Source organism: Phasianus colchicus, chromosome 26 (genome assembly GCF_987193195.1).
Source record: "Phasianus colchicus chromosome 26, bPhaCol1.hap1.1, whole genome shotgun sequence".
In the NCBI taxonomy this organism is placed as follows: Eukaryota; Metazoa; Chordata; class Aves; order Galliformes; family Phasianidae; genus Phasianus; species Phasianus colchicus.
This window is the reverse complement of record NC_143461.1, coordinates 2,994,555-3,008,427: the sequence shown is the minus strand read 5'-3', so window position 1 is coordinate 3,008,427 and position 13,873 is coordinate 2,994,555. Positions and strand designations below refer to the sequence as shown.

Below are 13,873 nucleotides of genomic sequence, written 5' to 3'. Positions count from 1 at the left end.
ACACACAGAGGGAGGAGGGTGCTGTGCAGACACAAGTTGCAGTGAGGCCGTGGGACAGCAGCACTGTGCAGCTGCAGGGAAACGTGAGACCTGCCCAACCTCAGAGACTGCAGAAGGAGCCCAGAGTCCTGGGAGCCACGCAGGGACCTGCAGCATGCAGGGCAAGGCACAGCTGTGTGTCATTCCATGCTGCTGGCAGACACAGGCGGTGCAGCTCAGATGAGATGGCCATGCTTGGGACACCCAGCTGGGCCCACCATAACTGCTGAGGGAACAAGCAAGGCAGCTCAGATGAGATGCTCATGTTCAGGACACCCAGCTGAACCCAGCAGGTCCCACCCTGTGTCACCCCACTGTACTGCACCATCTGGCACGGAGGGCTGAAGGGCTGTCAAGTCCTAATGATCAGCCTGGCTGAGGAGCAAGTTCTCTCGGGCCATGAGGGAAGGGAAAGCTGTTGCTTCCTAGAAGAAAATTTGCCCCTGAAGCCAACAGGTTACGTGGATTTGCAGGATGCCAGCTGTAACCCAGCATGCACTTCCAGCAGCTCTGCCCACCACCTCTGCATGGCAGTGATGATGCTGAAGCAGACACACACCGGGACTGGACCATGCTTCCCACAGCCAGGCAGCAGCAGCCCACAGCAACAAGGCCACATTCATCCCCCCATCCTCATGCAAACACCCAGAGCACACGGCAAGGACACACACAGAGTTCCCTTTCTGCTGGAGCAACATGCCAACGGTGGGCATCTGGCAAAGAGGGGAGCAGCAGAAGCGAAGCTCTTTTCTTCCCAAAAACGTCTAAAACGGCCTCACAAACCAAAATTATACAATAATTATCCTCTGCCTTGAGCTGAACACAAAAAGGTTATTCACTACAAAGCCCTAGCAACCATCTTACCCTTAAAGAAAAGGAAAGCAGACTGCCAAAGCAGTAATGAAATGACACACAACTGTTAATTTCACGTCTGTTTCTCAGAAGTCTGTAATAATAACCAGTAATTCCTTACAAAGTATCCATTCTTGTTCCCTAATTCCCACCTAGGGATATTAAAAGGCTTAACTGTTCCCTAGCTGTATCTTGCAGGAGATAATGTCCACTTTATTCCTAAAATAAATACACATAACTCTTTTTTAAGGAAAATCACCAACTTCATAGACAATCTATAAACGTCCTCCAGTGACTCCAAAGGGATCAGCAGGACTAGTAATGATGTCTGGGCACACAAATGAGTTTCTCTGGTGACTCGACATGACTTGAGTTCGATGGCCTCAGCACAGCGCTTCGAAAGGTCACCTTGTGCACTTGGAACCGTTCTGAACAGAAATGAATGAGAACTGCCCCAAAGCAGACAAAGCGGTTTTGTTCTGCACTTAGCTGAAAATGCACAGTTTCATCATCACCACTCACACGTCTTTTCACAGGACACCAAGCAGACTACCGAGCAGAGATCTGGAAACGATAGCAGGATCAGGAATAGCTCCTCTAATTGCACTGCAACATCGTGCCACCACATAACGAAAACAAATTCTGTTCCAGAAGCAGAAATCTCTGCACAGCTCCTGCCATCAGCCCGCTGGGAGGAGAACTGCCTCAGAACACAAATCCTGCAGGCTGCTTCAGGCCTGACATCCACAGACCTGCGAGTCCCACCCAGCTGCCAGCTGCTTTTGTTTACGTGGGAATAAAGCAAGCCACAAAGCTGCTCAAGGTGTCACAAGTGCATCCACATGTGGTACCTGCTGGACGGAGCCAGACGTGGGCACACAAACGTGGCACTGTCTGACCCTGCTCTGCAGCTGTGAGCATGCATGCACACAATGCATCCTGCACCCTAAACACTGCTGCACCTCCCAATTGCAAACGCTGCTTCTTTAGCACAAAGCAATGGCAGACATCTCTGTCTTCAGCTTTCTACATCCTCACTGGACTGGGTTAGAACAGTGCCTGCAAAGCTCAGCTCCTACCTGAACTCCACATGCAAGGCATCAGCAATGCACTACAGCCCTGACCTCAGATGCAGCAAGCCAACCTGTTGCCTCAGCAGTTACTCTGACCCACAGTGCTGGGCAGAGTGTCAGACAGCAAGCCTGCCTTGCTCCCCAGTGCCAACACCGGGCTGCATGTGTCAAAGCTGAACCTGCACACAATACTAGAAACACTTCTCATTACTGCATGCTGCCTAATAAGGAGCTCAATGAGTGTTTTGTTGAGCACTGAGTGACCTGCATCTGTTCAGCCTTAAGAAAAGAAGACTGAGAGAGGATCTGATAAATGCTTATCAGTATCTTAAGTGTGGGAAACAAAGGGACGTGGCCAACCTCTTTTCAGCTGTCTGTGGGGACAGGACAAGGGGAAACGGCCACAAACTGGAGCATAAGAAGTTCTGCACCAATATACAGAAGAACTTCTTCGTGGTGAGGGTGATGGAGCACTGGGATGGGCTGCCCAGGTGGGGTCTCCTTCTCTGGAGATATTCCAGACTTTGTCTGGATGCTGACGTGTGCAGCCTGCAGGGAGCCTGCTTTAGGGGGGGTTGGACTCAATGGTCTCTGGAGGTCCTTTCCGACCTCTGCAATTGCATGTAATAAAATTAATTTAATCCCGCCCATGATATATCTGGTTTGATTCTTGAAATGGGAAAATTCAGACGTGTAAATTGTTGAGATGGAAGCCAGAATTGAAGAGATTCCCTTTAAACCAATCAGGCACTTGTTTTGCTTATATAGAACCCCTCAGAAGAATGGTCTGAAGGCACGTTACAAGGCAAAAACAACTGGATACAATCCCAGGAGGGCTGCTGCCACTGACTGTGCGTTAAGATTCCATTTGTACGGCAGGACGGTTCCTAAATCAGTGCCCATTTTTTAACCATTTTTTGCTTTATATCCCAAAGTTAAGGCCCCGGCCACAGGAAGCAGATATTTCTTTGAGAGCTCGTTCACACGACATTCCTGTTGGCAGCAGCCCAGCACAGTAACACCGCTCCCGTGCTGCAGGCAGGCTTCTCCATTATCCTATCTCTGCATTTCAGGAAGAGATGGCAGTGGAAAGGAAGTCGGTTTAACCTCTGTTTGCATTGTGCACACACCGGTTCAGCGCAGGTCTGTGTGCGCTCACGTAAGGCAGCAGACAGATGAGGCTCAGCACTGAAGCCCACACGAAGCTGTATGTAAAATACCTGCACGGCGGACTCAAAAAACCAAGCAGGGCTCTGAAGCAGCGCCTCAGGAAATGCAGCTCTGTGCTGACTTGTGCCAGCAAGCCCTGGACGTTCCATTATTTATATACAGCTTCAGAAGAGCAGAGCAGCGCGCAATGTGCTGCACAAATAAGAGCCAGACCCAAAAAGGTGCAGTCTGACAAAGCCAAAGGAGCACACAAATCCATACACAACGTACGCAGGAGGATATATGGTATCCTGAGTAGGAAAGTGGCTAGAAATACATCCATTTTTAAGAATCATTTCTAGAAAACATCATGAACTCTGCTACTCCAAGCACAGGGAAAGGCTCAGAACAAAGGAAGATGCACACAGACAGCACCAACGTGTGTGTGGGGATGGGGAGGACCGGGAGATTGCGAAGCTGAAGGAGGTCTGATGGCACGCAGGGACAGAGCACGCAGTGGCACCTCGAGGAAGATGCAGAGGGTCAAAAATCTGATGGTAAAGCTACACAAAATGCACCTCACAGGACGTGCCCAGATGGAGCGGACCCTGGCATGGCTGGTGGATGCTCTGCTTTCAGTTCTGAACTACAGACAGACCAGTAGTGACTTCAGAGTTTAAAGCTGTGCCTTGAAGTGGTACTTGAGAACAAAAGCAGTAGCACAGACCTTTAATTTACGCATCATACAGGACTTGTGTCCCATATTTGTGTTTTCCATGTGGTTTTGTCTCCTCTCTGTGTAGTTTGGCTAAGGAAGCGTTTGCGTTTGGTTCAAGATACAATTTAGCCTTGGCCATCGCATTCTTCACTACTTAAAGACATTTCTTAACACTGAACCTGCACTGAGGAGAAGATCCTTAACAAATACAGTGCAACAAGTAGATTTATTCTGCGACAGGCTGTGTTTTCATGTTCTAAACAAAAGCCTGTGTGCTGTTCAGACAGACCTGGTTAATGGAAGCCCGATGTGCACAAGCATGACTCACTCGGTACACTCAGCAGCCTGATGGTGTCCCTCCCCCAGAACGAGTGGGAGACATGCACAAGTGATGACCAGACCCAAAGTGCTCCTCATTCCAGCAATGACCCCATTGCAGATGAAGACCAGTCCTGCTAACCTGGCATCTCTACTCTGGACAACACCTTTGTCATCCCACGATCCTCCAGCAGCCTGCTTCTGTGCTAAGCATGGAGATCTGCTGGAATTGAAGAAAACCCAATCTAGCAATAGCACTGCCTACAGAAGGACAAAGACACAGTACGGCTGCAGAGCATGCTATGTGTACATTATGTTTATACAACATTGTGTGTTAAGGGGTGAACAGCAGGATGTGTTAAGCTGTTTAACTCTCCAGTCCCTTGCTCGTGTGTCGCCTGGTGTTATGTGCACAGCAGTCCTAAGGGCTCCACAATACTTCTGCCCACTGATTCCAAGCATTGAAACCATGTGCTGGACTGGAGGGAAAACAAAAGGATGGACAGTTTTTAGCAGAAGAAGGAAGAAATGACAAGCAGAGCTCAGAGGGCAGGCAGCTGTAGGACTGTGGCTGCAGCACCCACCGGTCAGGAGCAGCACCTCCCACCTTTTGCCATTGAATCCTCTCGTAACAGCAGCAGGGACACTGCTTTCCACAGACAGCTGTAAGGTGACTGATATCATCCCTCCCCAAAAAAGGATGCCTCCAAGCTCGTGTTAAGTTTCCACCAAAACATTTACCATCTAATTTGGGAAATGTATGTATATACGGTCCGGAGCCATTCCTCTCCCCTAGGAAAATGTGCCAATTCCTACGTTACAACGTCTTTCCCATGGAATTACTGTTACTGCAGCTACTTCTTAGAAACAGAAGAAATGAGGTGCAAAGCTAGAGGAGGTGGAGGAAACCAAGAAGCAGCCCTCCTCCTCCTCCTCCTCTGTTCTACAGAGGGAGTTGCTCCTGACATTTCTATTGGAATGATGCTCAGCAAGCCAGAAAGGGAACGTGCCAGATCAGGGGAAGGGAGAATCTGCTGCATGCTTTCACCTTCATCCACCAGGTTGCCAAAACAGCACTCAATTGATCAGGTAGATGTTAAAGCTCATTCAAGGAGCAGCAATTCAGAATTCCCTTCCAGCTGTCAAGGAAGGTGACCAGGAACACAGGACACAAAGAACGGGGTACAGAAAACCCTCCGTGTGTGCAGGGCTCCTTGCATCAAACTGCCAGCCTGTGCTCTCACTTCAGTTTTACCACTGCACTGTTTATCCATCACCTTTGGTTGCTTTCAGGTATGTTGTTAAACAATGCTGTCTTTGGGAACGTAGGGGAAGACATCCTATTTCTGGGAAAGCTCAGCCACTGATTATCAAAAGGGGAAGCAGAGGAATGAAAACCAAGGGGCTCAGTCAGCTCAGCAGCACCCATTTTCTCACAACTGGAGCAAAACCAGACTTCCCCACACCCACCAACGAGCAACTTGTGCACACTGACACGTAAGGAAACACGTACTGGTACATCTGTGAGACAGTGACTGGAATGGCCCCTCTGCTTGTGAAAACATGGCATACAAAGTGTTCAGTCAGCCAGAAAACGCAGTGGGAATCCCTTTTAGAGGCCTTTAAACATGACGTGTAAAACACCCCTCAGTACTCCTGATACCTGCTGGGGTTTGGCACGTCTGAAAACACTGATGGTGAGTGTGGGGATGCAAATGAATGCATTGCTTGGAGCTGGAGAACACAATGCACATCCCTCCTGTTAACCAAGCTACTGCAGAGCTTGTAATTGACCAGAACCAGAACATGACTGATTCACCCATGTCACCAAAGGACACAAGCCCTGAACATCCTATTCATTGCTTTGAGAGTGTATTTTCTCCACGCGCTGACTGATGCACCATTAAAATTCCTGAGGCCATACCAAAAAGAAGTTCTGCCAAAAGCTGCCCATTAACAAGCAATTAATAAACAAGCTTTAAAGCACAAGGTTGCTCATGCCATCCCACAGAAAATATTCCTTGTGTGCTATTTCTCACCGGAGACATTTTCTGACAGAACATTCTATCTCTGCCAGGGATTGCAAAGCAGAAGGCTGCAGTCCTCCAGAAGAATGAAGTCTTCACTTGCTCACACTCAAAACACTCGGATTGATTAAACTTTAATCTCAAAGGCTGCTTGCTGGCTCGGTGGACAACAGATGCAGTAACAGAAATGACACTGTTAGCAGCACAGTGCCATGCAGCAATTGGAACAGGGTACCAAGCCCACTCAAACCTGCATCAGCAATGTGCAATCTGTAACAAGAGGCCTTTGGGAAAAGAGAAGGTTCACTCTGGCCTCGCATCACCAACACCCCTCACGTGCTCCTGCCGTATCCACCAGGCTATAAAGTCCTGACTCCTGCACAGCATCTCTCTGTGTCAGTGATTCTCCTCATAGCCTTTGAAGAAATGCTGCTTCAGAGCTGACCCCTGCGAGGACAAGTGAGGCTGTAAGCAGCAGACGCAGTCCTGCCTTCCACTTTCCCAGTTATAATAGCTGCTTACAGAGGGCTGACCAGAGATATTCTTTCTTTAACCAGAGGACAGACTGAAGGTCTGAGCTGGATTCCTCATCTGCTGCAGGGTTTGCACAAATATGGGCTGTGGGGTGCTTGGGGCCGACCCATCTTTACAAAGCAGACATTAACCTGCATAGCAAACCCAAGCACAAAGGCTAAGACAGAAAACCCCATCAAACAGGGACGAATGCAGCTCCACATTCCTCAGAGGACAAAGGATTGTTGTGGTTTCTGAAGTAAAATATAGCTTACAACAGAACAGCACCAAATTATGTGCTTTGCCTGGCAAAAATAGTTGCAGACCGGAGGCAATTACCAGCTCATATCTAGGAGCCCAAGAACGTTGGAGCTCCTCCAGCTGTATGTACACTGACATGCACATATTATGAATGCATTTCCTTTAATTCTCAACACTGCGCCTTGGATTATCATCATTACTTAGGTTTTAAAAGCAACCTACTGGTTCTTTGCTTTCCTCTCTTCTGAATCTAAGTGCACTGCAATGGAAGTCCCAGTAAGTAGTTTTGCCTCAGCTAGCAGAATCTGATTGTAAAACATCTTACGACAAAGTGCTGCTGCTCAATTTTGCATTCATCCTCATCGTTTCTGAACTCACTCACATTTGCATTTCAGATTTCATGCAAGAGGATCCATCTTTAGAACACAGCAAACGAGTCCCGATCCTCTAAGAATAAAATCAATTCCCAGAGGGTGGGAACAAAAAGGGAAAAAGAAACCATATCTGTACATGTACATGAATCTGTACTCTGAAAAGCTTCCCCCCCTCCGGGCAGTGTTGAGGTGTGCAAAAAGTGTGATGTTCTGTCTTTCCCAACAGCACTGCTCACAGTTTTGCTCAGGCTCCTGTCGGGGGCACAGCGTCATTTAGGAAAGAGAAAACTGAGGACTTCAGAACCCATCTGAATTGGAATGGAAGCCTTCGCTGAGCCAGGTGAGGTTTGCTGCTATTCTGGGAGATGTCAGCCTGCTTTGCTGACGCTTTACAATCAGAAGCTGCAGCTGTTTGAGAGGTGCTGCTGTTTGCCAACGAGGCTGTGGGTCTCACAACCCCCGTCCCAACAGGACACGTTCCATACATGTCAATCCACAGGGACTGATCGGGTTGGGACCTTCCCATTTCCACAGCCCTCAGCCAGATTTTGCACTTTTCATTCCCAAAATAACCTGCACAAAAGAAGAAACGCAGCCTTTGAGAATCATTTGATACCCCTCGCTCAGGGGCACGCTGGAAATACGTCGCCACACAAGAATTCTAAAGGCATCTTAGGGAAGCAAAGGTTCTCTCCCAGGGCATATTCCTGATTCCATGCGCTGCAGGACAGGCATTTTTATCTCTGATTTGTGTGTGTTCTACACCCGAGATTCTCTTCCTGACTGTAAACCCTAATGAGTCACACGCACAAAAAGAAAGAAAAAGTTATAATGCAGAACACAGAGTGACATGTAAATCCAGACATTCATGGGTGGGATAAAGCAAGCTGGAACAGCAACCTCAGGCATGCTGTTTATAGAAGGAAAACGCAGCTTTCAATCACGTGGGTAACACCAGTTGGCTTTCATCTGTTAGCTCTCAGTCTTTGTCATCTGCCCAGCACAACTGCTGCATTAGCAGGAAAGCCAGCAGAGAGGAATCACTCCTGAAGCAATACAGACAGCGAGGGGAAGGTGAGGCCAACAGGGAAGAAAGCAAAATATCTGAAGATTCAATTAAACAAAGCGAATCAACGTTAAAAGGCCATTTCTATAGTGATGGATCTGAGTCTGCCATCACTTCAATCATTCCTAAAGCCAGCCTGATTTCAGTGGAAAAAGAAGTGCGGGGCCCTTTGTCAGTGCCATAAGATATTAAGACATTATTCATATGCACACCCTGAGCAGATGTTGCTCCCAGATCCCTGCTGCCCATGCACTATAGATTATGGGCCAGATTTACAACAGCATTTGGGGACTTAAGCACATTACCACACATCACATGGCATCTGCAGAACTGCCAAGCAAGGTTACACCTCCCGTCCAGGCTGTATTCCAATAGCTGGTGGGGATTCTCCTCAAGTTGTGTCTTTAGCTTCTTCTGGGCAACGACTGCTTTACTTTCATACACTTTAGGAGTCCACGTGCACCAAAATAAGGATCACAGCGAGAGGAACAGCCATGATGCACTGACAGACATCCATGTTCCTCTCAAACCTGACACTCTCAGGCAATGTTCACTGTTTTTCTAATTAATACTTTCCAACCTTCTAATTTTTTTCTTCCTGTTTGCAATAGGAGATATTGCATGAACAGCTCGAAAGTCATTAGAACAAGCCTCACAAACCTCAACAAACAAGGAAATCCCCAATTACAGGAGACCACTGAGCCCTGGAAACCTGACAATATTAAGAACAGCAAGGGTGAGCTGAGGGCAGAGTCAAAGCTGAGTGTAAACTCTTCTGTATTCACATCCGTTTGGTCCTCTTGCTTTTTTTGTCCCCATCAGCAGGAGGAGAAAAATGCTCGGATGTGAGAATGACAGAGCAGCATCACACTGCAGGAGTCATTAGGAATCAAACCCATCAAACCTCAGCTGCCTCCTCCTAAATTCTCTGCTGAGCTTCCTCCTTCTGATGGCTCCTTGGCCCACATGGGCAGCTTCTGTCTTGGTTTGAGCCTTTTTCTCTGCCTGTGGCCAGAAGCAATGGGCAGATGCTGTGGTGTATGTAGAAAGGTGCAGGTAATAAGGGTAGCAGAGGAGAGGCGGCACCTATGGTAACTAAATACAACGCTGGTTGGCAGAGGTGCACCCACTAAGCATCAGATCTGGAGAGGATTTTCCATCCAGTTCTAACCTTGCTTTTTTGGGGCTGATTTAAACAGATTTTTCAGGAACTCAAAACTTGAACAGCTCTGCCTTGATTTTTTTTTTTTTCCTTGTAGCAACAGCAGCTGGAGCATCGTCAGCACTAAAGCAGCAGGAGAAAGCTCTCCTCTCTCGTGACTACAAGACCAGAGGGAACGGTGTGGGGGGAAGCTGGACTTAATGATCCTTGTGGGCCTCTTCCAACTCAGGATATTCTGTGATTCTATCGCAAATACCGACAACAGAGCTCCTTTCCGTGCAGCAGCAACACAACGCAGCTCAACGCGCGGCTGCACCGCTGCGGGCAGAGCCGCTGCTGCACGAACATCTGCCGCTCTGGAGATGGATGAGACAGAGGGGAAGCGAACAGGAGCTGCGTCTGGGGGCACAGCCGGGACCTGGCGGTTAACCCACAGGATTTAGCCTGGAGGAAGCGGCTCAGTAACCCAACACGCGATGCCGGCAACTGGAACTGAAGCCTCACCCGGGGAGGCGGAACTGGGAGGCAGCGGGAGCCCCGAGGTTCGCTCCGCCGCCTCCAGGATGGGGTCACCGCCCCCTGCAGGGCCGGGCAGCTGTGCGAAGACCCCGACGGGGTTCTTCCCCTCACCGCACGAAGCTCCGCCATCTCCTCGGCACCGCTCCCCCGCCCCTCAGCGCCCCGCCGTGTCCCCCCCCCAGTCCTCATTCATTCACCCCCATTCACTCACCCCTACGGCCGCGTTCCTCCCCGACAAATGGCCTCCTCAGGTAGCTCCTCCCCGGCGCCGCCGCCTCCTCCTCCTCCTCCTCGTCCTCCTCCTTCTTCTCCTCCCCCTCCTCCTCTTGCTTCCACCCCCCACCCCCTCCCCGGGAGCAGCCTCAGGTGCTCTCACGCGTAAGGAGGAGGGAAGCAGCACGGGCTCGGGTGAACCTGATGAGGTTCAACACGGCGAAGTGCAGAGTTTTGCACTGGGAGGAATCCCAGGCATCCGTACGGACTGGGAGGAGCGGTCCTTGAGAGCAGCCCTGCGGAGAAGGACCTGGGGGTCTTAATAGATGAAAAGCTGAACATGAGGCAGCAGTGTGCTCCTGCAGCTCGGAAAGCAAATGGGATCCTGGGCTCCATCAGCAGAGAGGTGGCCAGCAGGGACAGGGAGGTGATTGTCCCCCTCTGCTCTGCTCTTGTGAGGTCCCATCTGCAGTACTGTGTCCAGGTCTGGAGCCCTCAATACAAAAAAGACAGGGAGCTGTTGGAGAGGGTCCAGAGGAGCCACAAAGATGAGCAGGGACTGCAGCACCTCCCTACAAAGACAGGCTGAAGGAGCTGGGCTGGTTCAGCCTGGAGAAAAGGCTGCGGGGTGAATCATTGCAGCCTTCAGTACCTAAAGGGAGCCTACAGACAGGAGGGGAATCAACTCTTTGAAAGGGCAGATAACTGCAGGACGAGGGGAAATGGTTGGAAGTTGAGGCAGGGAAGATTGAGGTTGGATGTCAGGGGGAAGGTCTTTGTTATGAGAGTGGTGAGGTGCTGGAACAGCTGCCCAGAGAGGCTGTGGATGCCCCGTCCATCCCTGGAGGTGTTCAAGGCCAGGTTGGATGGGGCCCTGGGCAGCCTGGGCTGGCATTAAATGAGGAGGTTGGTGGCCCTGCATGTGGCAGGGGGTTGGAGATTCATGATACTTGAGATCCCTTCCAACCCTGGCCATTCTGTGATTCTGTGTACCCATAGCACCCTGAAACCTGAGGTTGGAGTTGTGTTGGCACAAAGGGTTACAGGCGTGTCTGTCATCGTGTGGGTGATGCCTCTGTCCCTGTGAGCTCAAGGATGAGCAGCAAACTCCCATTCACATGGCCCAACAGCAGAGAGAACACGGCTGGATGTGACCTTGTCGGTCTTCTCCAGCCTGGAGGATTCCATATTGGCAGGGGGAGAGGGGCATTCCCCATGGGGAACACGGAGATGTGGCACTGAGGTCCTGGCCGTGGTGGGGCAGAGGATCTGAGAGGTCTTCTCCAACCTTCATGCTTCTGTGATCACCAGAGTCCCTCCTGGTGCAGCCCAGAAGCTGGATGAAACACAGCGCCTTTAAGCCGATAACTGCTCCCGACTCTTCCAGCTGATGCCGAGCTCATTGCTCAATAACCCTTCCCTGTGCTGTTATCCTTGCCATCAGGTAACTCTGCTTGCTCCAAAACCCTCCAGCCAGCACTGCAGCGGCTCTTGTTCTGCTTTTGGCAGCACTGTTGCAAAGCTGTTCCCTATTAGGTGCTTTTTAAAGGTGTGTGTGGATACACACAGCGATCAAGTCACCCCTTAACCTTCTTTTCAATTAAGCTGAGTAAGTTAAGCTCCTTAAACCTTACATCATTAATGCTTGTTTTCCAGGAGGTGGATCATTTCTGTGGCCCCTCTTTGAACCTGCCTTAGCATTTCCCCATCCTTCTGTAGACAAAGAGCTGAGAAGCAGACACAGCGTCCTCATTTATCTCACCATTGCTCCGAGAAGGGAACACAGCTTCGTGCCCATTTTCAGGCATTTAGTGACCATCACAAGCTTTTGTTTTTGAGGAAGAAATGTATTATAGAGAATGCATTACATAGAGTATCATATTCCCACAACACGCTTTACTCTAGCCTTGTTGTCCACAAATTCAAATCATTAAGCTATGCTTTAGTGTTTTTGGAGCATGAGGCATGAATGCAGACACTTCTTGAATTTCAGACAGTCCTCAGTGTCAGCTTAAAAAGAGAAAAAATGGAAATCGTGTGCTTTCCAAACGCTGTTCTGCCATGAATCCCAGCACACGGACTGCATCACCTCTCAGTGATGCAACAAGGCTGAGGTTGGCCCTCGGGGAACGACTTTAGCAGCCGGCTCAGGCTATCTGATATGGGAAATATTCTCAAGTGCTGGCGTGTCACAGTTCTTAATATATTAAGTCACTGAAAATGCCTACGTAAACAGTGCCTGAAAGAGAATCACAGCTCCTGCCTTCAGAGCCTCTTCCCTTTCTTCTTAAATAATCACTGAGCCTCCGTGTCCCGTTTTCCCCTCTTCTCCACCCCTTCCCACGCTTTACTCTTTGCAAACAAATCCTACTTCTGTTTTACAGGTGGGAATGCCATTGGGGACCAATGTCTGCACTGAGCACCGCTCTGAACGTGTTCCTCCTTCAGATATGGAAGGTAATGAGCTGCAGAAATAGAAGCATAGAAATCACAGAATCACAGAACGGCCTGGGTTGAAAAGGACCACAGTGATCACCTGGTTCCAACCCCCGGCTGTGTGCAGGTCGCCAACCAGCAGCCCAGGCTGCCCAGAGCCACATCCAGCCTGGCCTTGGATGCCTGCAGGGATGGGGCATCCACACCTCCTTGGGCAACCTGTTCCAGTGCCTCACCACCCTCTGGCTGAAAAACTTCCTCCTCATATCCAACCTAGACCTCCCCTGTCTCAGTTTAAGACCTTCCTCCTTGTCCTATCACCATCCACCCTCATGAACAGCCGTCCCCCTCCTGTTTATGCACTTTCTTCAAGTATTGGAAGGCCACAATGAGGCCTCCCTGGAGCTTCCTAATAGAATTAGGGATTTTCAGCATAGGGGCTAAATGACGTCTTTACAATTAGCCAGTATGACTTTCGTTTTGTGAAAACAGGCCTTTCCCTTTCCAACTCGAACAAGCCATCATTAATTTACACATATATCAGTACCAACCCTGCTGAAAACACAGCTCTTTCTTCTCAGCTACTGAAGGTGCACGACATGAGCAGCATCAGTGCAATCCTGCCCGTGTTATCATCCCCACGCGTTACAAAAAGTAAAGCATGAGGTCATCCTTCACATCTCACTCCATCACCGCTTTCATTTCCTGAGGTTGCCAACAAGCAATCCATTTATGCCACACGCACGGAGCAATTTCCTTTGCTGCTGCTTGGCTGATGTCGTTTCGGTGCTCCGTGGGGCTTTCACGTGGCTCACACTGCATTTCACTGCTTGAGAACGCTGAAAACACGAACGTGCATCTTTATGACAAATTTTAAAAGCACAACTTGGTGGCGTTTGAGCTGCTGTCAGACTGCACGTGGTCCTTGTATGTGATGGCAGAGGTGGTGGTAGAGCTGCGTTGTGGTTTTCACAGGGAAGGAGCTGCAGGCATGTCATTAACGAGCCAGTATCAATGTTTCGGGTTTTTTAGTTCTCTCTTTGAACATCAGTAACTGTTTACCATAACAATCCCTTTCTGACATCATTTTTTTAGTTATTGGCAAGTCTATATAATATTTTAAATATCAAAATCTTGGCTTTTTTATCTCTGG

General features: G+C 49.4%; 1 protein-coding gene across 1 annotated transcript in view; it reads right to left on the bottom strand.

Annotated features, from left to right (window-relative positions):
- The window catches only part of TANC2 (tetratricopeptide repeat, ankyrin repeat and coiled-coil containing 2), a 182,286-nt gene extending 171,902 nt beyond the window's left edge, over positions 1-10,384 (bottom strand). The window contains exon 1 of the mRNA XM_090125170.1: positions 10,283-10,384. The gene's annotated coding sequence lies outside the window, so the exon portion shown is untranslated. The remainder of the gene's footprint in view (positions 1-10,282) is intronic.
- Positions 10,385-13,873: the final 3,489 nt, after the last annotated feature.